Source organism: Fundulus heteroclitus, chromosome 17 (genome assembly GCF_011125445.2).
Source record: "Fundulus heteroclitus isolate FHET01 chromosome 17, MU-UCD_Fhet_4.1, whole genome shotgun sequence".
Classification (NCBI taxonomy): Eukaryota; Metazoa; Chordata; class Actinopteri; order Cyprinodontiformes; family Fundulidae; genus Fundulus; species Fundulus heteroclitus.
In genome coordinates this window covers 7,686,919-7,711,309 of record NC_046377.1, presented here as the reverse complement: position 1 = coordinate 7,711,309, position 24,391 = coordinate 7,686,919, and the positions used below count along the sequence as shown (strand labels likewise).

At 40.6% G+C, this 24,391-nt stretch overlaps 1 protein-coding gene across 4 annotated transcripts in view; it reads left to right on the top strand.

Annotated features, from left to right (window-relative positions):
• Positions 1-6,052: 6,052 nt before the first annotated feature.
• cald1a (caldesmon 1a) overlaps positions 6,053-24,391 on the top strand; it is a 79,507-nt gene continuing 61,168 nt past the window's right edge. For all 4 annotated transcript variants that reach the window (XR_004933094.1, XM_036148810.1, XM_036148809.1 and 1 more), the window contains exon 1: positions 6,053-6,156. The gene's annotated coding sequence lies outside the window, so the exon portion shown is untranslated. The remainder of the gene's footprint in view (positions 6,157-24,391) is intronic.

Genomic DNA, 24,391 nt, shown 5'->3' with positions numbered 1-24,391 from the left:
ATGTTTTTTACGAGCAGTTTCCCAGTTTCTGTGAAATAAAAGTATATTTGCAGTTGATGTCAACAGTTAGTTCTGATAGCTCGGATAATACTTGATTTTCTTTTTTTTTTACAAGCCATTCCGTTTGTAATCTCTGTGTATTTGGAAAGCTTTCTAGTCTGACAAAAGGATTTTGGTTGTAATATGCAAGCCCGAAGCAATAAATAATTTCTACTGATGCATCTTTAAAGAAAGGGTGAATGCTATATTTCAGAGTAATGATGAAAGAATGTACAAACATTTCTCTTCATAGGAATTGAGTTCTGAGTTGCTTTGATGTCACGAAAACCTGACGTCAAAGAGGTTTTTACCTTTAAGCCACAATTCTTCACACAAATGCACTAAGTCAGAGTTTTGACAGGGCTTCGTAGACTCTTGACGAGTTTCAGCAGATTGCAGGAACAATACATCAACCGTGTTTGATTTGTTAGGCCCAAAGCTGATGTGACCGAATCACCTGGGTACTGGTTACGGTAACCTGAGCCCATTTATCCACAGGAAGATTTGTTTTCCTCTTTTACTCTTCAACTTGCTGCCTTAAATTTACGGAAAGAAAACATTTTACACAAAAGCAATTGTCTTGGAATGTTTTCGTAAAGGTTCTCGTAAGACATCCAATAAACTAATTTGATGAAGATCCAGGTCAAAACTGTTTTTTCTCAAATGTTAGCCAAATTGTAGGGCTGAGATGAGTCATTCTAATGCTGATAAGCTGTTCATGAACCTGTGAATAAAGAAATGGTGAATAAATAAATCAACACACGCGTTTATGTGGGGGAAAAAACATAAGCCACATATTTACAATATGTGACGCTATGTTGTTTTTTTTTGTATTATTTGAATGGTAAAAAGACTGTCTATGTTTGAATAGCAAAGAATAGGATCAAAGCATGCATTGTAAATATCTTATGAGTTGTTTCTTTTTAGGTTGTTATTGAATTTTTGCATTTAGCTGCATTAACATTTCTGGGTGTTAAATGAACCATGTCCTTTGTGGACCTGAATAAGTCATGTGGTTCCACAAGGTTTAGTCCTCAGTTTCAAGCAATATACTTCATATAAACCTCTGTAAGACAAAATGTATGGACAGCGCGTAATATCTGTCTGTTACGCTGCTGACCAACTATCAACTATATGAATCAAATTAACTAATCAGACTAAAAACTTTCTTTTAAGACATTGAAAGGCCTGAGATGTCCTCATAAAAATTCTCCTCTCGTTTCACCTGTACAATATTAGAACAATTTGCCAAAGTGATGCAGAAAACCAAGTGTGTGCACTGACTTGATCTAAGCTCTTGTAATTCTAACAAAGATGTTCCTCCTACAATAAAAGCTGAATTAATTTTGGTGTTTTAACCATCTTTACCTGGAGTAATAGAAAATAAGCATGGAGGGCACTGTAAATCCACACTATAACAGCAGAATGCTTTGAGCCATTGTACACTGTAAAACGAGACAATATTTTATTTACTTTTATTTAGAGAGACCTGTGGCATGGACAAAAGACAGCAGTTACATAAAACACTACAATCATAAAACATTGTCTTGGCGTTTAAATTGAACAGAGTTGGGAGGGGGGGGGGCGCTAGTGCTGAAGGTTTTTCTGTTTCCTTTCAAATGTGCTTAAAATGTCAGAGGGATCAAATTGGACGATTTTAGTTTTTGCTTCGGCGTCTTCCAGGAAGATGGAGCAGAATAGGTGAAGGCGTTTTTTTTTTTTTTTTTCCAAATTCGGTGCAAACTGCAGGGACGCTGAACAAAATAAAATCCTGGGAGCTTAGGCTGTCACTCTTAGAAAACGTTACATGAAAGGGAACCTTAAAAAAAAAAATCCTTTTTATTTTGTCCACTAGAAAACATCCTTTACAGGTGCTTTTGAGAGATAATTAATGGGAAGAAAATGAAAGAGATTCACGCATTTGGTCTTCCCCCAGGAAGCCGCAGGTATTTGGTATGCACACCACCGGGCTGAATAGCTGAGACACCACTCATCCATCATATATGCACCAGAGTCAGGCTGCAGCCGCCATAAATCCATTTCTAGATGGCATTAATAAACCTTATCAAGGTGATGCGGGCTGCACGTTTACGACAACAACCAAAACTCATGTCAGCTTCATGCAACGCGGCAGCGTTCCCTTTCATCTGATCTGAAACAATATGATGAAATGAGAAAACATCGCAGCTTTGTCAAATATCAGTGCGATGTCAAACCCTTCGTAATCACTTTTGATGATATTGCTCTGATGTAACATTTTTGAAGAAATATAAAACGGATAAATATGACAGTATGGAGGTTTTTCTGGCCTCGGGCTGTAAAGATCTGAGAAACCTTGATAGGACCTGCAAACGGCTCACAGAAAGCAAAACAGCCAGAGGCCATGATGCCCCCACACACCCCCGTTAGCATCTATATGTACCGCTTCTGCTGGTATTAACAGAGCTATACGGGGATTTCTCCGTTCAGTTTCTGTAAAACTTGTTTTTTTTTTTTGTTTTTTTTTTTTCTTTGCTCACTCCAGCAAGGCCAAGGCCCTGCGAAGAGTAAACTGAGGCCTGTGGTTAAGGTAAACACCTGAGCTCGCCATGTAAATATAGCAAATAGGGGGCATTGTGCTGACAGTAAACTTTCCACCGAGCCTCTTCGTTACGCCTGGCAACCAAACCGTTCTGCGAAAGGATCCTGCAGTCGGTCAAAGGGCCTTTTCCGAGGCCAAGGCGTTGCAAAGTGGAATGGCAATAAAAGCCGGAAAATAAACAAGCCAGATGAGGAGTGACGGTTTTATCGTCAGATTCATCATCATTCAGAGGACCGGGGTGATAAACACGTTTTCAGATGAGCTGAGCAAGCTGCTAACCTGCTCCCTTTGTTTCTCTTCACTCTTTTCATGGACGTCTTATGCACTCCCATAAAAGTACATTTAAGTGTACTGTATATGCAGTCAACATTTCTAATGCTTTTGTCTTGAAAAGAAAACAGATGTAGGAAGAGATCAGGAGCGCATATGGGGGCTCACTTCTGCATCAGTGGACTAATGCTCTTAAGTTCCCCTTTGTTCTTATTGTCATTGTTTTAGAGGTCGGGACAAAGAGGGGCAGTGTCTGTGCGCCGATGCATCATTACAAAAAAGTAGAACATTGCAGCTATTGTGTTAGTCACCTCGAAACTCCCTGCAACCTCAGCAACATTTCGAACGGATGAAAGGCTGTGCGTTTGTAATTCCACTTAGAATAAGGAGAAGCTGTTAGCCAACGAAGGAGCCTAAACCAAGCCTTTTTTTTTTTGCTGAAAACGGGTTGAAATTGTTAATAGTTGGGGTGTAATGGGAGCTTCCAGTGAAAAAGAAGGCCATGGTATTGCTCATCTATAGTTGAAAGCATATTGCTGTATACTGGATAAAAGACACAGAACTTTTTTTGTTATAGGTCATATAAGAATACCAGGATTAAAACACTGATGAGCAAGATCAGTTTTTAGATGCATTTGTTGATGCATTTTTAGGCAACACCTTTAACACACTATGTCCTTGTGCAAACTCATATGAAATTTAAAAGAAATTAGCCAAGATGTCAGGAAGCCAGTTTCGGACCTGTAATGTCAGGGTCATCATTTGGGACAATTTCCAGATGTCTGAAGGTGCCGTGTTCATCTGTTGAAATAAAATATACCCTAGTGTAAACACCCTATTGTTTAGGAAGGAGATGGGTCCTGTGTCCCAGAGATAGATACATTTGTGCATCAAACCCCTGAGCAACATCTAAAAATCTGAAAGTGGCTAAAGAGGAAAATAGTTTTCACAGCAATACCCCCAGTCAGATAGCTGCTCACACTGAGCCTTGTTCTGCTGAAGGTTTCTTCCTGTTAAAGGCTGTTCTCCTATCTGGTGTCACTCTGTGTATGCTCGGTATGAGGAACTGCTGCAAAGTCTACAACACAGCAGAAGTGACTGTCCATTTTTGCTACGTGTTCAACGGGAGGAGGGATTGCTGCAAGTCAATTACTTGAAGCAGCATGCTTGGTTTTCTTCAAACCCCTTTTTATTTTTAATTTGAATAAGAAGCTGAACGTAACTCTATTGTTTGATAAATAGGGTAAATTGAAATGGATGTAAGAGACTTGGAAACTGTATGTTTGGATCGAGTTGATCATTAAGTTGATCTTTAACACAATATTTGTTGTGAATTGGCACTTTAGAAATAAACTGAATTAGAGTCTTGTAACGAAATGAATTGAAAGGTAGACGTCATTAAAAAAGGGGCAGATTACATTTTGGATAAGGAGATGCTTGCAAACCAAAGAGCACCATCCAAACTGAACAACGGGGAGGACAGCCTCATGCTTTGAGGGCATTTTGCTGCAGGAAGGACTGGTGCACTTCATAAAATGGATGGTCATGAAGAGAGAGCAATCTCTACAAATATGGCCAATTATCTCAATAAATAAGCAAGTAAGTAGAATTTCAGCATACATAAGAATTTGTGGACCAAGCTAAAAATGGTGTGTGTGAGCAGTTTAGGCCAACAAACTTGACTCTGGCTCCATCTGAATGTCCTTAATAATAGCTTCTAGCTCCTACTCCTAGCTCCTGTTCCTTGACCTTTCATACAGTAAGAACTCTATCATGTTTAGGAAAGGAGTTTGAACTGCTGTGCAGAATTCGGACATCCTTTAACGCCGACGTCATTACGTGGTGGAAGCGCACGGTGATGCGAGTCAAACCCGGGCCTACGGCCTTCTGAGAATAAACTACAATGTGCGTGCACTCCTCTCTCTGGACATTTCTGTTGATTTCCATGAGGTGGCTATGCTTTTACGTCATGTCACACAAAGGATTGTGGGATACCTTAAGGGTTCTTAGTGCCGGTAAGGGACGTTGCGGTGTTCCTAGGTAAAACTAGCCACGGGAGGGAGGATACAGGCTGCTTTTCCTACCTTACTGACTGCACTAATCGGACAGCACTTATCAGCACTTCCGTTTTGGCTAATGAGTCCTTGCTCTATAAGGGTACTTGGATTGAGCCTCTATTACACCAGTTCAGTCAAGAGGAATGGGCCTGGATTACTGGAACTACTACGAGAAGCTTCATGTTTTTAGCAAATCCGAGCAATGTTGATAATCCTAACTTATCTAAAATTAGTGTGACCAGACATCCCCGATTTCCGGGGACAGTCCCCGTTCGGATGACCTGTCCCCGGAGATGTCCCAGATTTCAGTGGATCATGTTGGAGTAAAAAAGTTTCGCACAGAGCTGATCCAAACACACCTTCCCCGCTCCGTCGACGTTACATTTCACGCAAAAATCACCAACCCCCAGACAGAGACACACCCCACCAAGGTTTTCGTTACAGAAATCTGGTCACCTTATCTAAAACAGAACGTTTAGTGTGATTTAATGTCAGACTGAGAAAAAAAAATGGTAGTTTGTTTTTGCAGCGTACATAAATAAAAATGTACAGTATTGTATTCTCCACTGGGAGATACTAAAATGTCACAAGTTTAATTTCTACCAGCAACTTCTCTTATATTTCGTATATGCATCATCCATATTGGTGTATTCCTCAGGGATGCTCCGAGACAACAATTACAACTTTAGGGGGCGCTCTTCTCTTATTTTCCAGTTGGGATTTTAGAAATTCTGTCTTTCTAAGCAGCTGCTTAGTTTGCTATTGACTTGGGCCTTCCCAGCCTTGAAGTGTTGGTTGTCTGTTTGTTTTACCCCGATTCCAATTCTGTGCAAATCTAATCTAGAATGTGCATTAGTGCTATATGGACTTTTTTAAGCGTATAAGTGTATAATTTTCATAGAGATGAGGGGTTCTGGTTATATGGTTGGGATGGGGATCTAAATTTATGTTTTCATTTTGGAGACAGGCAAGCTTTGCGATCTTTTCTGCAGCTTTTTTTCGCGTTTTAAACCCAGACTGAACAGCTCGGCCCAGACCATAAAAAAACAGTAGATGGCGATTATGTCTTCTTAAAGGGAGGGGCTTGAACGGGGTATTCGGTGTGGTTTTAACATTGAGTGTAGAGGAGGATCAACTGCAGTCTGGTTCCCCTTCCTCTCCTCTCCACCAAACTCCAGAGTTCTACTTTTGTCCCGTTAAGATCCACAGGTAAGCTCGACAACAGTTTTACTTTTTACACGCGGTGCGCTATCTTGGGTTTAAGGAAAAACAAAACTAAATTTGATGATGCGACAACTTTTTATTTAGATTTTTTTTTTTTAAGCATTAAAACAAAGGCGGACTATTTCACTGTTTCTTTCCTGGACATCTTTTGTTCGCCGTTTCACGCCACCGCAGGCGATGAAAAGTCATATTAAAGCGACGTGCTGAACTTTTTTTTTTTCGCGTCCAAGCGCAAAAAAAAAACGCACAAAGAAAGGCGTGTGCGCGCCCCAGGAATGCGCGCTCGGCGCTTTCTGATTCTTATCGAGCTAAAAGTATGAAGGCAAAAGCAGGGGCGGCGGAGGGGCGAGAGGCTGCTGTCGCTGACCAACCAGGACAGCCAGTGGCCGACATGCTACAGCTACTGCTACAGCTACATTCCTGGCAGGAAGTCGCACGCAATCATTACAGTTTAAACGTTGTTAGCCGAGGATCCCCCAGGATTAAAGTCCTGCAACAGAGAGTCAACACGCACAAACGCATATAACTTGTCTGTTGTTAAAGAGACCATCCAGTGGTGTTTCTGTTTGTTTGTTTGATTGATTTATTGTTTTTGTCACTATGCTGACAAGAAAAACAGCTAGGTGTTTGGTGTACGGATTTCCTCTGAAGAACCTCGGGGATAAATATAGTTTATTTTTTCTTCATAAACGCAAGGAAAAGGGGGAAAGAACAGTTTGCTTTGGTTGTTGGGGACTGATGACGTCACAAGAGGCAGATGAATCAAGCAACTCCCTGTCAGTTCCACTGTTGGCCAGTTTATATATATATATATATATATATATATATATATATATATATATATATATATATATATATATATATATATATATATATATATATATATATATATGGCTGGATGATATAGAAAAAAAGCATATCGATAAAATAGAAATATTGATCGAGATCGATATTTATCAAATTCAAAATATAAATTTTAAGTGCAGCGCCATGGCCATTTTATGCTGTTGCCTGATCACCACCTATTTTTAAATAAATAGATTCAAACACAACCCTTCATTCAACTGACGTTTTACGAAAACTGTAAGTGTTAAAAAAGAAAAAAAAAAGGACACATGTTCTTTGAACTCTCTGAAGGCTGATGGAACTTTCCTGGGTTTGTGATTGGTTGGGAGGATGCAATGACTGTAGTATTAACCTACATGATAGGCTAGAATGCAATAGGAAGAATGCACTGCTCTTTTATTGAACTTTTTATTGACCCCCGTTTTTTATATTGAACTATCGTCTATCGATCGATATATATTGTTATTGAATTATCGTCCAGCTCTATATATATATATATATATATATATATATATATATATATATATATATATATATATATATATATATATATATATATATATATATATATATATATATATATATATCACATTTGCATCTATAATGGTTATTTTTCCTGTTTTGATCGAATCAAAAGTAGTCTTAATATTTACCCGTAGGAGGTTGCTTATTATTGAAAAGCCTGTATGAAATCAGGAAAATACAATATAGAATACCATTGCTTAAATTTATAGGGATATTGACAGGGATTAACCTGCATTTTTCTGAACTTTTTCCTTATTTACCGTTACACAATGTCCCCACCAGTCTCAGCTAATAAAGCTATACATCAGAAGTGAGCTCTAAGGGCAGCTGAAGTCCAACCAACTGGCCAAATATATCATCTGTGTGCAGACTCTAGGTCCATGACACTTGACACATAATATCTTAGCAAATATTTTGTACTTTGCAAATTGTGTTATCCCCACACACTGACACTGCAACAATGACTGCAATTTAATATCCCGTGCAGCTGTATTTATTGGAGCCACATAACCGCAACATCCCTCTGGTGATACAAAATGAGGCAGGGTTGGTGTGGAGCACCCTGTGAAAAAAGCTGCATTTTATACCTAGTAAAGTCAGGTGTGAAATGACCAAAACAATAAAGGCCCAAAATGGTGAAGATGATCAGCAGTTTTCAATGAATATTATGGTGGATGAGCATTTTTTGACAGAGATTCCGACTCATTAAAATAGTGCTTGAGCTGTGAGCTTCTCAACCTTCTGTGGGAGAGAGCTTTCGACCATGATGACCCTCATGACTTGATGGGTACTGCTGTACATTGCAAAGCTGAAACGAACACCAGATTTTGATAAGGCAAAGCTCTGAGGACGGTCATAATTGCTAATATTCGTAAAGGGAGTAAATTCTGTATTTTGTTTGTTACCTTAACTAGTTGAGTTATTTGCCAGCGCTGTGTCATAGTTTAACTCTAGATCCAGATCTAGAGCTCTCTTTTTGACTGTCTTCCCCCTTAATTTACAAGTCTGTCTGCTTGATGATCAATTTCTGTGGTAGAACATGTTGCAACACTTCTGCAGAAAATACTCTTGTAACTTGAAAGTCTTCTAAATAGCATGCATTGACCAGAATAGGGATGGTATGAAATTATAATTGGGTGGTAACCTTGATTAAAACCATCTCACTCTCAACCATTGACACACAATCTGGTTAATTTAGTTTTAAAAAAGTATGGCAGCCACTTTCAATCTTGCTTCTTATGTTTCCACACCTTGACTATGTTTTTTCAGTTGGTTTGGAAAACAAAGTAGCCTATTTTTAACCAGCAAACTATCAGTGTGCAAAGACTAGTCGGAGCGGGGCAGCGCTGCATGAACTCTGTGGTCCATACAGTCGGCAAAAACTCTGGTCCCTCCGGCATTTTCTCTGGCATCTTAAAGGCCTTGAGAATGTTGGAACGTTATGGAATATTTTTATTTTTTATTTTTTGCAAAGGTAACCTTTAGGGGAAAAAAATGGGAATGCCACCATACTGGTGACCCGACCACATGATTTTTATAACATGGCTCGAAATGATGGCTAAAAATCTTTCCTACTTCAAAAAACATATCATTGTGGTTTAGAGTTTCCTAACTTTTCCTGAAATTCATGTAACTTCAAATATGGCGTTAATTATTTTTTTGACTGCCTCAAGGAGCAATCATTAAAAAAAACAGGCAAATGATGAGGACAAAGCAAGAAAAATAAAGTTTGACTTAATGATGAAATCCTTATTGGGAGCATAGATTTTATCTTGATAAATGCAGCAAAATGGCTTTAAAATTAAAAAAGATGACCACAACTTTCTGTTCTGAGGGTGGAAAGCTGCTTATATACATTCTGCTATAGTTGGCTACAAACTGTACAAATACTTCTACTGACGTCTGAATGTGGTTGTTGGGGTTCCTTCAAATGGGCTAACCAATGCCAGGGATGACCCGACCTCAGTTAAAAAATGATACAGATTCGGCTCGGCAGCACAGGTGGCTGATGCAGATGGAGGCTTTTTCATTTTTAATGAGGGCAAAATTATTTCCGGTGAGTTTAAAATCTTGATACAGTGGTAAAGGTTATGTACAGCACAAAGTATTTGTCTTTTAATACCCACGCATTTTACTTATTTCAAAGCTAACTGGACCACATTTTGTGCTGTGGCCGTTACTGAGAAAGAGGATTTGGTGCACCCACAGCTGCTTTTAATTGATAAATAGTGTTTCCAAGGAAAGTATCATCAAATGCTATTCTTCTTGATGACAAGAGGCTTAATTTTTGTTTTATTTTATTTTTTCCGTAGAGCCCAAAATAATTTTGCAAACTGGATGCCTTTCTTTTAATAAGCAAAACACTCAAATCTCTCTTTTATGTTTTGCGAACTATTGCATGCTTACTTTATTGTGTGGGGGGGGGGGGGATCACAAGATAAACCAGTGTCAACAGATGTTTGTCTAAATGAAAACGACTGGCCAACCCTCACCACCCTTTAGAAAATTCCAGTGGAAAGTATAGTCACTCAAGTTTTATGTCCTTGCTGCTAATGAAGAACATGTAAAAAAGCTAAGCACCAAAACTAAAATTTTGTTCCGCTTCTTGGGTTGCATTCTGTGTATTAGCTCAAAGATAGCACACTGAAGTTATAAATTGGCTGTCAGGTTTTGACACATTGCACTTTTTTCTTTATCCTCCACATCACTTATATGTACAATCCTGTTTTAAGTTCAGTACACTTTGTTTCAGTTGCTTACAAGTCACTTTTAATTTTATTTTTCTTCTCCACTGTCTTGCCAAATTGGCCACAATTTTCTGCTCGGTAACATGTCATTTTAAAGAAGCTGACACTCAATATTTGGAAAACGGAGTAAATCTCATGTGCCATTCAATGAGAAGTTATGTCTTGTTAAATGGAACAATTCGGCTGTTTGCACAAGTACCTTCTTGCAGCCAGACACTTTTCTTTCTCAGTTGTTGCGTGCATCCACGGCTGTTTATATAGCCGCGCTCATGTTAAACGACAAAGAGATTTTTTTTTTTTCCTCGAATGCACGTACTACTTTGTACTCAGAACAGTACTGTATAATCGGCTCAATATGATATTGGTGAGTGGAATCTGGAGGTAATTGCACGGAGTGATAACAGAGGTTTGGCAGTGTGGGGGCGAGAGCCTGGGCCAGGGTTAGGGCTGGGCGGGCAGGATGTAGGGAACATTGCCATGCATTTCCGGAGTCTGGCTCTGGACTGCACGGTGCGGTGAGGCCTTGTAGTTACCGTACGCCGCTTTCACTTTTTCTCCCAATCTGCATTTTCCATCCCATGTTTTTCCTCTGATTAAAATTAGATGTCAGAGTCCAAGCTATTTTGTCCCTTTCTCATTACAATCAGCAGATGCAAGGGCACGGAGCATGTTTTACATGCTTGAAGTGTATGCGGTTGGTTTTGTTATAGTTCGATGCTAGATTATTTTAATCCAATACAGTATCAAGTTCCAAAGCAAGAATCCAGAGGTTTCTCGAGAGGCAGTTTTTTCTTTTCACCACGGCAGAGCTAAAGCAGCCAAGCGGCGCACTGAAGTTAAAAAGATCGGAAAACTGGCAGAGGGAATACTCCCAACACAAATTATTGAACAATTCAGTCCTTTTCTTTAACATGGATGCTCTATGTAAACTTGATCCAGCATTAAAGCTTTTCCAAATGTGGTTCATGGTATGCCGGCGACTGCACACTGACATGTCAGTCCAAAACACACGTTGTTTCTACACGGCAGGTGCCAAAGCTATTTTCTGGTCTCGCCTCACAACAGACAAGTGAAACGATGTTGAGCATGTTTCCCGTGCTGTGGTACAATCTCATAAGGATTTGTTTGTCCTAATGATGGGACGTTGTTGAGTTGTCAGGCACCACCGTGCCTGCGGAGAAATGCTGCAAAAATGAGTGTTATTATTTTATCAGTGGTGTCAGTGTCATCCGTGGGCTGTGCTTATTTTTGGAAATAAGTCAGTTAAGGTTTTAGGATTGGGTTTCCTGGACAACGGGCCGAAAAGGAGAAGGTTTTGGCTTAATTGAAGGAATTGTGACTGGCGTACAGCTCAGGCTTGTGGGACCTTGGCAGCCGACTTGAGGCCAACTGCTTTGGAATTCGATAGCATGTAATTTCAATGCGCTGCATCCAAAACCGCAATATTGTGTAATATGGTGTGCTTGGATGTATCGGCAGATTTTGGGTGAACAGGAAATCTCAACTTGAGTACATTGGGGAGAAACGGTAGGTGTAAAGTTTGTAGGCAAAAGCTGGTGACTTGGATATATGAGATTCAAGGAGTCTGATACCCTTGAGTAAAAACACCATGGTTTCATGGTATTAACACGGCAATTTAAACAAGTACAACATGAACACTTAAATATAGAACTGCAAAGTATCAGTTATTCCTAGTGCTAGAACTAGGAGTAAGAAGAACCAGTTCAGGCTTTTTGGCACAACTGTTGTCCTGAGTCCCTGAAAAGGGTGAAATATCTTTAGTTTAGCATAGTAGAAATCCAAAAAGCAAATGTCAACTTGAAAAATGTTGGCAGTAGAGCTTCACAAAATATTGTAACTTTATTGGTAACGCAGCACTTATTGTCACTGTACTTGATACCAATAATGCAAAGAACTGACTGGACTACAAAATATATTGTTTTTGTACCTTGCACATAGGCTCTTAAAGCTTGTAAAATACTCTTGACACTTCTTCTGTGAAGGATAAAAATGTTTTAGAACATAAAAGAAATTACATTGGTATGGTAATTGAGAAACCTCATTACACACGTTTGTACTGAACTCCAAAGCAGAAGGACATTAACACCGTTATTATACTGTATATGCAGCGGTCAGTCTCAATATTCTCACAGTGGTGACAAACTGGATCTTGTCTGCTGCCAGTCTTTTTTTTTTTTTTTTTTTTTTTCATGTTGGGTACCAAAAACACTGCCACACAATGTAAAAGTGATTACATTATTACTTATTCTGGCCAAATCTTGGCTAGTCTTAGTAGAGAAGTCTTTCTAGGCTAACTTTATCACACAACTAAACAACAAGTGAACAACTCCTTCCTGTTTTACATCAATGTAAGTGTCTCAAACATAGGTGCAGGGTGTCTGTATCTATGATAACTAGATTTTAATTTAGACTTCTCTTTGATTAAAAAATAGCTTAGCTTTTAAATGTTGCAAGACCTTGTTCCACTCCTACTCTGTTTAGAGTATCACAAGCAAGCAACACATCCTATAATACATAGCACGCTGATATGAACCTGGCAATTAATAGGGCTTCAGTTCCGGTGGCTAGCCTGCAGCCCACTGCCTACCAGATATGGTGCTTGAAGTTTTTTCCCGCTGTACTTTTAAGACGGCATTACCTTAACAGGAGTAATCCCATGCAGTCTCCAAATGACGACTTGCCAAGGTTTTTGAAAAGGCATTCATTTCAATATAGCAAAACGGTTCATCCTTTTAAGACGGGAAAGTGTCATGACTTCGTTTAGCTAGCTGATTGGTAGTACAGAGTACAGAGGGGGGGTGCAATGTTACCTTATGCTTGATACAGCGAGAGGCATCTCTGGCACCTACAACTCTTCCGGCATCTCGTTAAATGGACTTTAAACCATTGAAGTGGTGTGTTTACAGATTTTTGTGGATGTAAACTGTGTCGTTTTTAAAACCTTGTAGCACCTGGATATTCCGCACCTTCCCACACCTACTTCACATGGTCAGACAACACTTGCTAATTTCCTCCGGTATTTCATTAAAAGGGCGTTAAACTACGGGAATAAAATGTCAGGTACAGTTAGCTGTTTTTAAAATGTCACATTTTTTAAACATTTGTGAAGTTTTAACCCGGTAACTGGCCCGTGCCAACTCCGCGAAGCCCGAGAAAGCTCCGGTCACTCCAGGTTTTTCTCTGACATCTCCGTAGAAACATCAAAACAGAACTTTTTAAGCTGCTTCAAAACCCACACTTCTAAAAATCTTGGTAGATTTTTCTTTTTTTTCCCCTCATAGTTGCGCTGATGTGACGCCACCATGCCAGGAAGCGGTGTCCAATTGGATGTGCTGGCATTTTCTCCAACAGTTCGTCTCTTGAGGCGTAGTGAATGATTGCCACGGTCTTCTTCTTTTTTTCGTGGTCTATTATACATTCACCACCAAATCTAGCCTTATTTAATCAAACCACACTTGGAGTAATCTTCTGCAAGCCGCAATTCAATACACTTTACAGCATGAAGGCTTTTATAATGATCCCCTCATCGTGATCTCGCTCTCCCGTTTCCTTTCTTTCCCCTAACACACTCTTCAACTTTGATCCCACTGGCTAAATTAGTCATGCGGGCCCAAAAACCGTTGTTTGAATTCCTCTGGGCTTTAGTCACACTCTGATGGAGAGGGTTTGTTAGATCAGCCTTTCACTTCTACGGTTTTCTGACTTTAAAGTGTGATCACTCGGAGCCAGATTGCCTATTAGGCAGCATGGCACGCCAGTGTTGGTAATTCGCGTATCGGTCCACCATCTGCCAGTTGCCAGATGCCAGCCCTGCCAGAGGTTTCATAGCTCTGGAAAAAGCAACGGACAATTCTATTACTGTAGCTCTATTTTTATTGGGAGATGACTTAATTCACGAGGCCGCCTTGTTTTGCATCTTAAAAGGTAAAAACTCCGCTCGTATTCACGCAGTCCAGATTTGAAGTGGATGATTGATTAGAAGCGAGCGAGGTTAGTGCTCCCAAGCAGCACTTATGATGTCATCCCACAAAGATGCATGTTTCTCCCCGTCGTTCCCAAAGCGGGTTGCCCTGAGAAATGTGCAACCTTGCTGAGAGGGGGGACATTTAGCCTTTGGGCTTCTTCTCATCTGATAAAACAAGCACAGGAAATGTCTCTGTTAGCTGATTGGCCTCGTGTTTCCATTCTTCGGCGTCCCACTGGGACATCAGACGTGCACAGTGTGTCCCCGTGGCAGAGAAACCACCTTACATGTCTCTCGCCCAGCAGCTCTGCTGAATTCATCGTTTCCTCTCTATCCTTTTCCCTCTGTATTCCTTCCAAATCATATCAACCCTTTCCTTTCAGTTTTTCTGCTTATTACCAATCATTCCTAAAACTAAACAAACATTGCTTATCAAGCGCCTGTCAGATTTATTATATTTTAGGGTAATGGATGTAATGTGGAAATGTGTAAAGCCCAAAGGACTGTGTGAAAAAATACCACTGAGTGTGAACACAAGACTAGATGAGGTCATGTGTTTACAGAGTTTGGAGGCTTAACCGTTCGATGAATTGAACAGTGGGGAAACAAACGGACAGGCCAGTCTGCAGATCAGTTATGGGCCTGCAGGATTTATACTTGTGACTTTTACTGACGTGTTGAAGTGTGAGCGGTGGTTGTGGGGGACAGCGTAGGGAGGTCATGCTGGACGGCTGCCATCCTGCAAGTGAGAACTGGCAAGAGTGAATTTGGGCTAGTATGTAGCAATGATGAAAGCGAGGACTTACCTCATCCACATAAAACAATCGTTGTGTCCTTAAATGGGTATTCACGTTAGTCGGCCGTCTACTTCTTTCCTTGTTGAATCTTTAGATGAGCATGCTTTCTGTTGAAATACATTTTTGTTTTAGTTCTAGGGGTGACATGTGCTGTGGCAACACATTCAACATCAAATACAACTTACCGCTAGTATAATTTTATCAGGACAGGTTTTTTTTTCTACATGATCCAGTTGTTAAAACAGAAAGCAGGTTCTTGTTGTAAAGTAAATGACGCATGGAAAATTGTATTAATTATTATTATATACCTTGAAAAATATTTCATTGTTAAGACGTCATTAACAAATCAAAGCTCTAATTGATGGTGTGCATAAACACCAAAACCTTTTGAAGGATGCAAATCACCTATGGGCAGCTGTGGCTCAGTGGGTGGTCATCTTGCAAGGTTGTGGGTTCGGTTCCAGCTTCCCCCTGTGACGTGTCCATGTGGTGGTTAACGTCGACATGTAAACCCCAGATTGTTTAAAGCTCTGCGTATAAGTGTATGAATGTTAGTGAGTGCGTTTGGGTGAATGTGGCTATAGTGTAAAGAGCTTTGAGTGGTCAGTATGACTAGAAAAGTTCACCACGTAGTTTTCAAATTCACTACTCTATGTTGAAATGTAGTAAGTACCATCTCTTACTGGTGAATTAAATCTTTCTGCTCTCATGTAGTGTGTTAGAACTTCGTAGCATTTGTTATGCCATTACGCATGTTTTTAAGTTAATTTTTATTAAATAACCCTTTGTCTGTTTGGTATTGTGGACCCTTTGGCCAGATTTCTTGGCATGTATCATTAACATAGTTTAGCAACCGTATTTAACATAATTTTTCAACACGTTAGCTTGTGTAAAACAGAAGTGTTGAGGTTAGCCAGATGTTATCTGGTAACATTGCATTTGTGAACGGCTTGTCTATGTTAACGTTAAAAACAAAGAAAGCATGCAATCCTACCAGAAGGAATTCACACTTTTACTTTTTCCAATTTTATTACAGACCTATTTTAAAATGTTATTTTAGATTATCTTTTCTGTAAGATCAACTTGCAATACCCCATAATGACTATTCAAAAGCTGTTTTCTTTTGTATATTTTTTAGAAATCTGTCCATAATTTTCACAATCAAGGCTTAATATTTTCTTGAAGCACTGTTGACAGCCTTCTTGGTTAAGTCTGTGCTAACTTTGTACACCTGTTTTTGGGTATATCCTCCCATTCTTCTTTGTTGAACTTCTCAAAAGCTGTCAGGTTGGTTTTTTTAGAATTTTACAGATAGATTTAAGTCCTGGGTCTGACTGAGCCATCCAAGGAGTTTCGCAGGCTGCTCCTGAAGCCACCCTTTGTTATATTGGCTAGGTTTTCTTGAAGAATGTCTCTATCTTTGCTTGCTGGCATCTCTCAGTCTACGCGGACTAGTTGCCCAGTTCTTGCCATAGAAAAATATCCTCGCAGCATGATGCTGCCTCCACCATACTTTACATTACTGATCGTGATAGCCCAGTGATGAGTAGCGTCTGGTTTTCTTCCAGACATGATTCTAGGATTACAGGCCAGAAGGTTTTTGTTTTTGATTCATCCGAACAGAGAGCTTTGTTTCTCCTGGTTTTACAATCTCTCAACTATGTATTTGCAAAATTGAAGTAGGCTGCCATGTGTGTTTTTAGTGAGAACTGGCTTTCATCTGGTCACTTCATCGTAAAGACATGATTGGTAAAGTGTGTTAGCAGTGGTTGCTAACACACTCCATCTGGTGCTCGTATCTCCTCAAGGAAACATCAGAGTTTGGTTGTATGCTCTGAGCTAGACCCATGTACTCAGTTTCGTCAGATCTAGGAAGGATGCTCATGGTTTATATTTCTAATTAGTAGAGAGCGCCTTATTTTTTGGGACACCAAGTGGTGCTGAAACCTCTTTGAATGCTTCCTTAGGTTTGTGCTTTGACTCAGTCCAGCAACTCAAGGATGACCACTGAAAACCAAATGCGCCTCAGCTCAATCTAACAGCGTCATAGCAGAGGATGTGAACACTAATGCATGAGTTGTGTTCAGGTTCATTATGAACACTGGTTTTCTTATCTTAGTTATGGGCAAATTTGTTTAGAGGAAATTGTGTAGAAAACTCCAATTCTATGAAAAAGTACTTGCCTCCTTCCACATCTCCTGTTTGTTACTTTTTTTTTTTTTGTTCCACAATTAAATGTTTATCAAACAAATTTTAATTTCAGACAAAGATAACCTGACTAAAAACAAAATTCTGTTTTCTAATGGGGGGTTCGCTTATTAAGGAAAAAACTATTTAAACCAATAGGTATCTGAATGACTAAAAATAACTAAATGAATTCTGGAGTGGCATAGTCAAAGTCTGAACTTGAATCTTAAAGTTAAGATCCTCTGGCATGACCTCAAACTGGCCATGTGTGCTTCAAAAAACACTGAAGTGGCTAAATTAAAACAATTCTGCTAAGAAGACTGGACCGAAATTCCTCTGAAAAACATTTTCTCTTAGACTTTTAGATCTTATTTTACGCTGAATACCAACCTTGTTGATTTGTTTTAGGACTTAAACATTTTTAAGGACCGATGCTGAGCTTTTCCCTCCCCATCTGGATTCTGTGTCGGAGCTGCAGTTGGGAGCTGCGGTAATTGTTTAACAGTGCATTTATAGAGTGTACTCTTTGTGCCTCCTAATCAGAAGCATACTGAGGCATTTACATATGAGCCTCGGAGGATTGGTCAGGAATGTATTACAGGAGAGAACTTGAGAGCCGGCTGTAGTGGCCTGCTCCATTGTTGATCCTCCTTTCCACTTCACATGTCGCTGCCTGGTCAGGAGGAGAGAAGAAGGGTTTTAAAGAATAAATGTGAGTATAAAAATTATTAACGCTGAAGATTGCACGTGCGGAATAGCAAATGCAAAGCCATTTCCAGCTTGACACTTAGCACCACGTGTTCATGGAGATGCCGGGAATACATTTTTGTGAAAAGAAATCAATCCCGCTACCTATCCAGAGACCCTTTTTTTTTTTTTATAGATCCGATCCGGTTTTTTTTGCGGATTCATTTCGGTATGTGTTGGGTAATTTGTCAATTTTTCCCCCTTCTGTACTTTTAACTTGGTTCTGGCAAGGTTACAAGAAGAGCAGAAATATGGCCTCAGAAAACCATTTTAATCAGACGTGGCTCCGCAGGGACAGCTGCTGGCATTGGAGGCCTCTTTACCTCATCAGAGCTCTGCCAGCGGTGATCGGGAGAAACACTCAGTCAGGTTTTTATTGAATAACCCCGGCTCAATACCAGAGGGGCTTTACTGTAATAGAGCAGCTCTACAGCCGCTGAGGTGACAGCCAAATGGTACTTATTAAACTAAGGGCTAATTCATACTACATGCCCCAGCTGCGGTTTTAACCTTGTTGGAGGGTTATGATTTGGTTTAACTGCTAAAGTCCAGCCGCCCTGGTAAAACAGGCGTCCATATGTGTGTAACGATCCTCTGATCAGACTAATCTAGCGTAATTATTGAATGCAGGCATTCTAATCCGGCTCGAGTCCCCGCAATCTAGCTTGCATGGAGCGCCGCTCAGGGATAATAGGCTGTGGGTGCCATCATCTCGGCTTATTTACACAGTACACAGCTCTGTGCACAAATTGAGCATGTCATCTAATGGAGTGTGAGCACAGATTAATTACCCCCGCATTCAGACTAATGGCTCCTTTCCTTATGATTAATGATGACACCTGTCACATTGGTGCAGAGCGAGGCCGAAACACATGAAGACTTTTAAAATGCCAGGAGGAGAAACGTTCATTGGAAACAAAAAGATGTATTTATTAGAGTTTTTTTGGATTCTCTCTTTTTTTTTAGACTGGATTGAAATGTTCCTTGGTCTGATACACTGTGTCGGACATTTTAATATTTTGTCAGGCTACAACTTAAAACTGGATGGACCAGCAAAAAGTAGAAAAACGACGGTGAGTGAAAATGTCTAAAGGTTTCTAGATTTTTATTTTTTTTAAGCAAAGACCTGAAATATGCAGTGCGTATTTCTCTGTCATCAGTACTCTGTGATTCCACCAGCATGTTCTGTTCTTTACAAAATATTTTAAACTCAGTCAAATTCGATGGATTTCCCTGTATTTAGCTCCAACCATCTTCCCTGTTCCTGTTGAAGAAAGCCATCCCCACAGCATAATGCTGCCACCATCCTGTTTCGCTGTGGGCTTAATGCGAGGTTTGTTTTACCCCCACGTAGTTTTTTTGCATTTGGTTCAGTTCTAATGGCTCAGTTTTGGTCTCATCTGACAAGAGCAGCTTCTTCCATAAGGCAAACGTCAGATTGAACTTTGTGGCTTCTTCTTGCCACTCTTCCCTAAAGGACAGATTTGAGTGGATGATGAACCCTTTGGTTGTTTAGTCAACAGATAAAACTCCTCCAGAGTTATCATGGGCCTCTCGGCTGCTCTTGGAGCGGTTGTGCAGTACTGTATTCTCAGATAGTGGATTGAACAATGATCTGTACAATATTTAAAACTTTAGATATTGTTAAATAACCTCATTCTGCTCTAATCCTTTAAACAACCGTATCTCTCGCCCGTCTGCTGTTTGTACTTGTTGTGCATAGAACAGCTCTTTGCATGCTCCAGTTAAATTACTCTCAGGTTGCACCCAGTTACCCTTTGAAATACTTTGAATGGCAATTGTTTGCACTGCTAAAAGCTTTACTTATTTATTTAGGGGTAATGGAGTAAACGGGGTTGAATTACTAATGCGTGCTGAAATCTTTTTATTTTATTTAAAAAAAAAACAAACTCTTGAATTTTTCCCCCCTCACAATGGTGCACCATTTTATCTTGTTCCACATCATTAATTTGCAATATAACACGTGACATTCTGCAATGTCGAACAATGTTTGAAAGTTCAAAGGGTATTAATTGATTTAAAATGCACTATAAACTTTTTTTTGTCTGCTTGTCATGAAGGTATTCCTTCAGAGTCTGAGAAAGTGGGCGTGGCACCTATTCTGGCATCCCCGCCTTAACGAGCCCCTCCTCGTGTGGAACAATAGGTTATTGTTGCCAAATGATCTGCATCCCATGTATGGGTTGAGCCGGGCTGGATTTTTTTATTTATTTTTTTTTTTTTTATTAGACTCTGTGTGCCTGCGGTGCCATTCGCTCCTGTGACAGCCACCTGGGAGACCACCTCTGGAAAATAAGCCCCTATTAGTTCAGGTTAGACTTAATGGCCAGTAATGATACCCTGGCCAAGCCAAACTGTGCAAAACGGCTTTGGGCTGGGGACGAAATGAAATACCAGTCACTCAAGCAGTGAACATAAACACGAGCTGGGTGGTGGGCTCAAAAGGGACGTCTGTATTTGCATTTATCTGTGTGTTTTAGAGTGGAGCAGAGACATTTCCCCACCAGAAAACATGGATGAACAGATTAATACTGGAAGCCGGTTTGGGAGGGGCGTGGGGGGGTTGGTTGTGGTTTTGGATGTACTCCAATTTAGCGCTGCTGCCATGCTGATCCAAATCTAATTTCCAGTTTTGCCATTAAAAGCTTGCAGCGACCTCGTCTGAGCGACCAGCGGATCCTCTCTAAGAGCAGCGCTCAATTATTTACAATTTCATGCCTGTCGGATACATGTGTTATTCTAATAAATTTAGGAATTAAGGAGACTCATGAGCCTCGCATATATTAACCTCCGAAGCAGAATTTTCTCCCTAATTTAGTGGTAAATGCCACATCACGCTTTAATGGTATCGAAAGATGATTGCGACTTCCGACGTCTAAATATTCTGCGGTGGCGAATTAGCGCCGGCGTCGCTAGAATCGGGGCGATACGAGTCCGTTACAGTGAGTCAGCCGCGCAGCTTTCGGGGGCCTGCTGAGGCAGACGCTCTGCATGAGAGTCATGCAGAGGAAGAGAGGGAGCTTTGTTATGTCTCATGAAGCTCTAGGGTTTCCTGGAATTTTTGGCAATGGATCCCAAAATCACATAACCATTGAAAGACAGAAGAATGAGGCCGATGTGGGGTAACCACCCTTCTAAAAAAAAAAAAAGGGGCAATAGAAGCGCAGAAGCTCGGCCGTAGGTGTCGCAGGTGGTGAGGTTGCGTACATAATGCATTGTGTACGGACAGATTAAGGCCAGGATAATTAGTCATGCAAAAACTCCAGAACCACTTCACCTGATGCAACCGGGGAACAAAGCGTGATTCATGGAAGTGAAGTGTGTGGGTTTCCTTTCAGTGCTTTAGTCCCTACATGTAGAAAGAAAAACAGCAAAACTGTCCAAAGTTCTGCAATGTACTATAGTGCTTTGAAATCCACGGAACTCGCGTAATGGCTTGCGACCACAAACTTTTAACACATTTTCTTAAAAGTAAAGGTATTTTAATGTGATGTATATCATATGCATGTGATATTCATTTGTGTCAAGCCCACTTTTACCCTGATACCCCTGAATTAAATCCAGTGCGATTGCCCTCAGGCATTCTCTGACCATGAAACTGTGGGACCACTATAATTTGTGAACCCCAATCTACCCCAGGGAAGAGAGGGGGGGGGGGAGCTTTCAAAAGAAACCCAAAATAAGTCTTGCTTTCACTTCCCCGATACAACAGCAAATTTTTTTTTTTTATGTTTTGGATTTTTTTGTGGCACTAGTGGCTCTTTATTGAAAGTAGGCTGACAGGAAAAGGGGAGGGGGTTGAGAGAGGGGGGGGAGACTTGTGGCAAAGGGCTGCAGGCTAGAGTCAAACCTGGGTCAGCCGCTTCGAGGACTAAGGCCTACAACAGCAAATGTTTATGGTGTTCTGACCAGGTGCAACAAAATGAAAGTTATTGCCTAGATTCAAAACATTAGGGCAGAAAACCCCTGCTCATTTGCTTGTTTATATTCCATCTCCATGGTGAAACATGGTGGTGGCAGCATCATCCTGTGGGCTTACCTCGTTTTCATCAGGGACAAGGGAGCTGCTCGGAAGGGCGGGGCTGGAGGACAATCTTTTTGGTGTCTGCAGAAGACAAGGTCACCTTCCTTTCATCGGGATAACGACCCTAAACTTACAGCCAGAATTGAAATGCAGTTTTATATTCACGTGTTGGAATGCCAAGACTGGAAGCATACCCACAGCATGACACTGCCACCGCCAGATCTTCAGTTAAATCATTTCTGAATTTAGTTATGAATATTTGCAAGAAATATATGACTTGCACAACAAGATGCATTCTGGAGCACCGTCCGTTACTGTGATGTGATAAAATGTGAAGTGGCCGCTTTTGCAATAACCCTGTTGTCCCATGCAAGACTGCTCAAAATGGCTGTTTAAGGCACAAGTGCTGGGGGGAAAAAAACAGAAAAAGAATCAGCTCACTCTAGTGGTTTCATGTTGCCGTCACAGAACAGTAGGCAGCAATGTTTGAAATCTGTCTTCCCAGGCTTAGAGCATTCATACACCTGTGCAGCGCTTGCTCCGGGGCCTTAAGACCCCCCCGGCTTAGGTGTTTCACCTCGAGAGAAGAAGACCTGTACGCGTCCAAGCTGGCCGCCCGCCGCTCTAATAACAGTCAGCACAGCCATGCACGAAAACGAGATCTTGTACAGTGAGTGAAGTTCAGCCTTGTCGAGCCCTGAAAGGATCAGCGGTATGAGAATAGTGGAATGTCGTTGTTGTTTTTTTTTTCTTCTTCTTTCTTTCACAAGAAGGGAGTGAGCTCTCTGCCGCTCGGAGAACGTGCTTTCACTGATTCTGGAGCAGTGTTGAAGATTTGATGACTTTTAGAAATGTATTATGACTGACTTGATAGAGCTGTAGGTGCAGTAGTATTTCTAATTGAATAGACTGTCTCTTTTTTTTGTGCATTTGCTTATAATTAAATGAATAAATGCAGAATAAAAGTACTAGCAATATTGCACAGTGCATTTTCTTGCTGTTAAAGCACTACATAATTCAGGCCACTGTAATCAAGCTAAAAGCCAAATATATAGAGGTGGAATTATATTGACATCTAGTACATTAGTATTAAAGCAGATTGAGACCTATTGTTTAAAAGTTTCTCTATGTGGAAACCAGGGGATTACGTTGAATAATGTTCAAGCATCAGGAGACAGTGGGAAGGAACAACTTCCATAAACAGGAAAAAAAATCTCCGAGTGAACAGTGCTTAGTGCTGGCTGCCATCAGGTTCACACAGACAAACACGCAAGTGTTTGCGTTTAGAACAAGTTTTAGGGACATCCACTGTCTACATTAGTATGAATTCAACCCGTCACTCGCAACCCTTTGAAGTAGCGCAGCGACCATTGAAGCGTGGACTGTAGAAAGGGACAAAGACGCACATGTTCAACCAGGAGAAATGGATTGCTTGGCAGTCTGCTTTGAATAAAATAAAAAAAATGGTGCCTTGTAGGCGAGAGGTCACAGCAAGGTGATAAAAAGCAGAAGCAGAGCTGACTGGTTATTTTTGAGCCCCTGTTGCGATGACAGCCCCCTCTTGTGGTGAAAACTGAACAATAGACGCCTTTCATCAGCAACGCTGTGGAGGCTGTGGGTCACCCCAAGAGAAGAATTACCAGAAGCAGAGCTGACTGGATGTTCTTCCTGATGGACAAATAAAAAAAGAAATAGCTAATTTCCCTCAATAGTGTCATGGAGGTGGTGGGTCACAACAAGGAAAGGAAAGCAGAGCCAAATTTGACTGGTTATTTTGATTATTTTGCTTTTAAAGTATAGATGACAACCTTGTTTTCTGATTCAAGCTGAGCAATATCCCTCAGTGGGTACTTGTGTCTAATTTTTTGATATGGGCCTAAGCTGGAAAACACCTACCATCTTTTGCTTAGCTCTGATAAGACCAGGTATCCTAACAGCCCTTATTCTTTTTTTATTTTGTTGTGTGGTTAGAAATCTATAGGCGGTGTTTAAAATGCACATGACAAAATGATAAGCAACTGTAGACCGATGGTAATCCTGTATTCTGAGGTGTAATGTGAGTACGGACTAAAAGGAATTGAAACTGGACGTCGTCCAGCAACTTCAGTGTAACATCCACCACGTGGCAGCTGGGGCCTGAATACCTTTTTACTCAGATCTAGTTTTGCATGAATACTACCGCCTGTCAGCGGAGTGAGGGTCTTAAGCTCAACTCTGTCATGTTTCCATGCACAATGAGCTATTCTCTGAGGAAAGAAAAAACAGATTTTTGTAGCAGGACCTAACTGTGTCCAGCGTCAGGGCCTTGCTCCACCTCTCCTCAGCCGGCGTGAGTAATAAA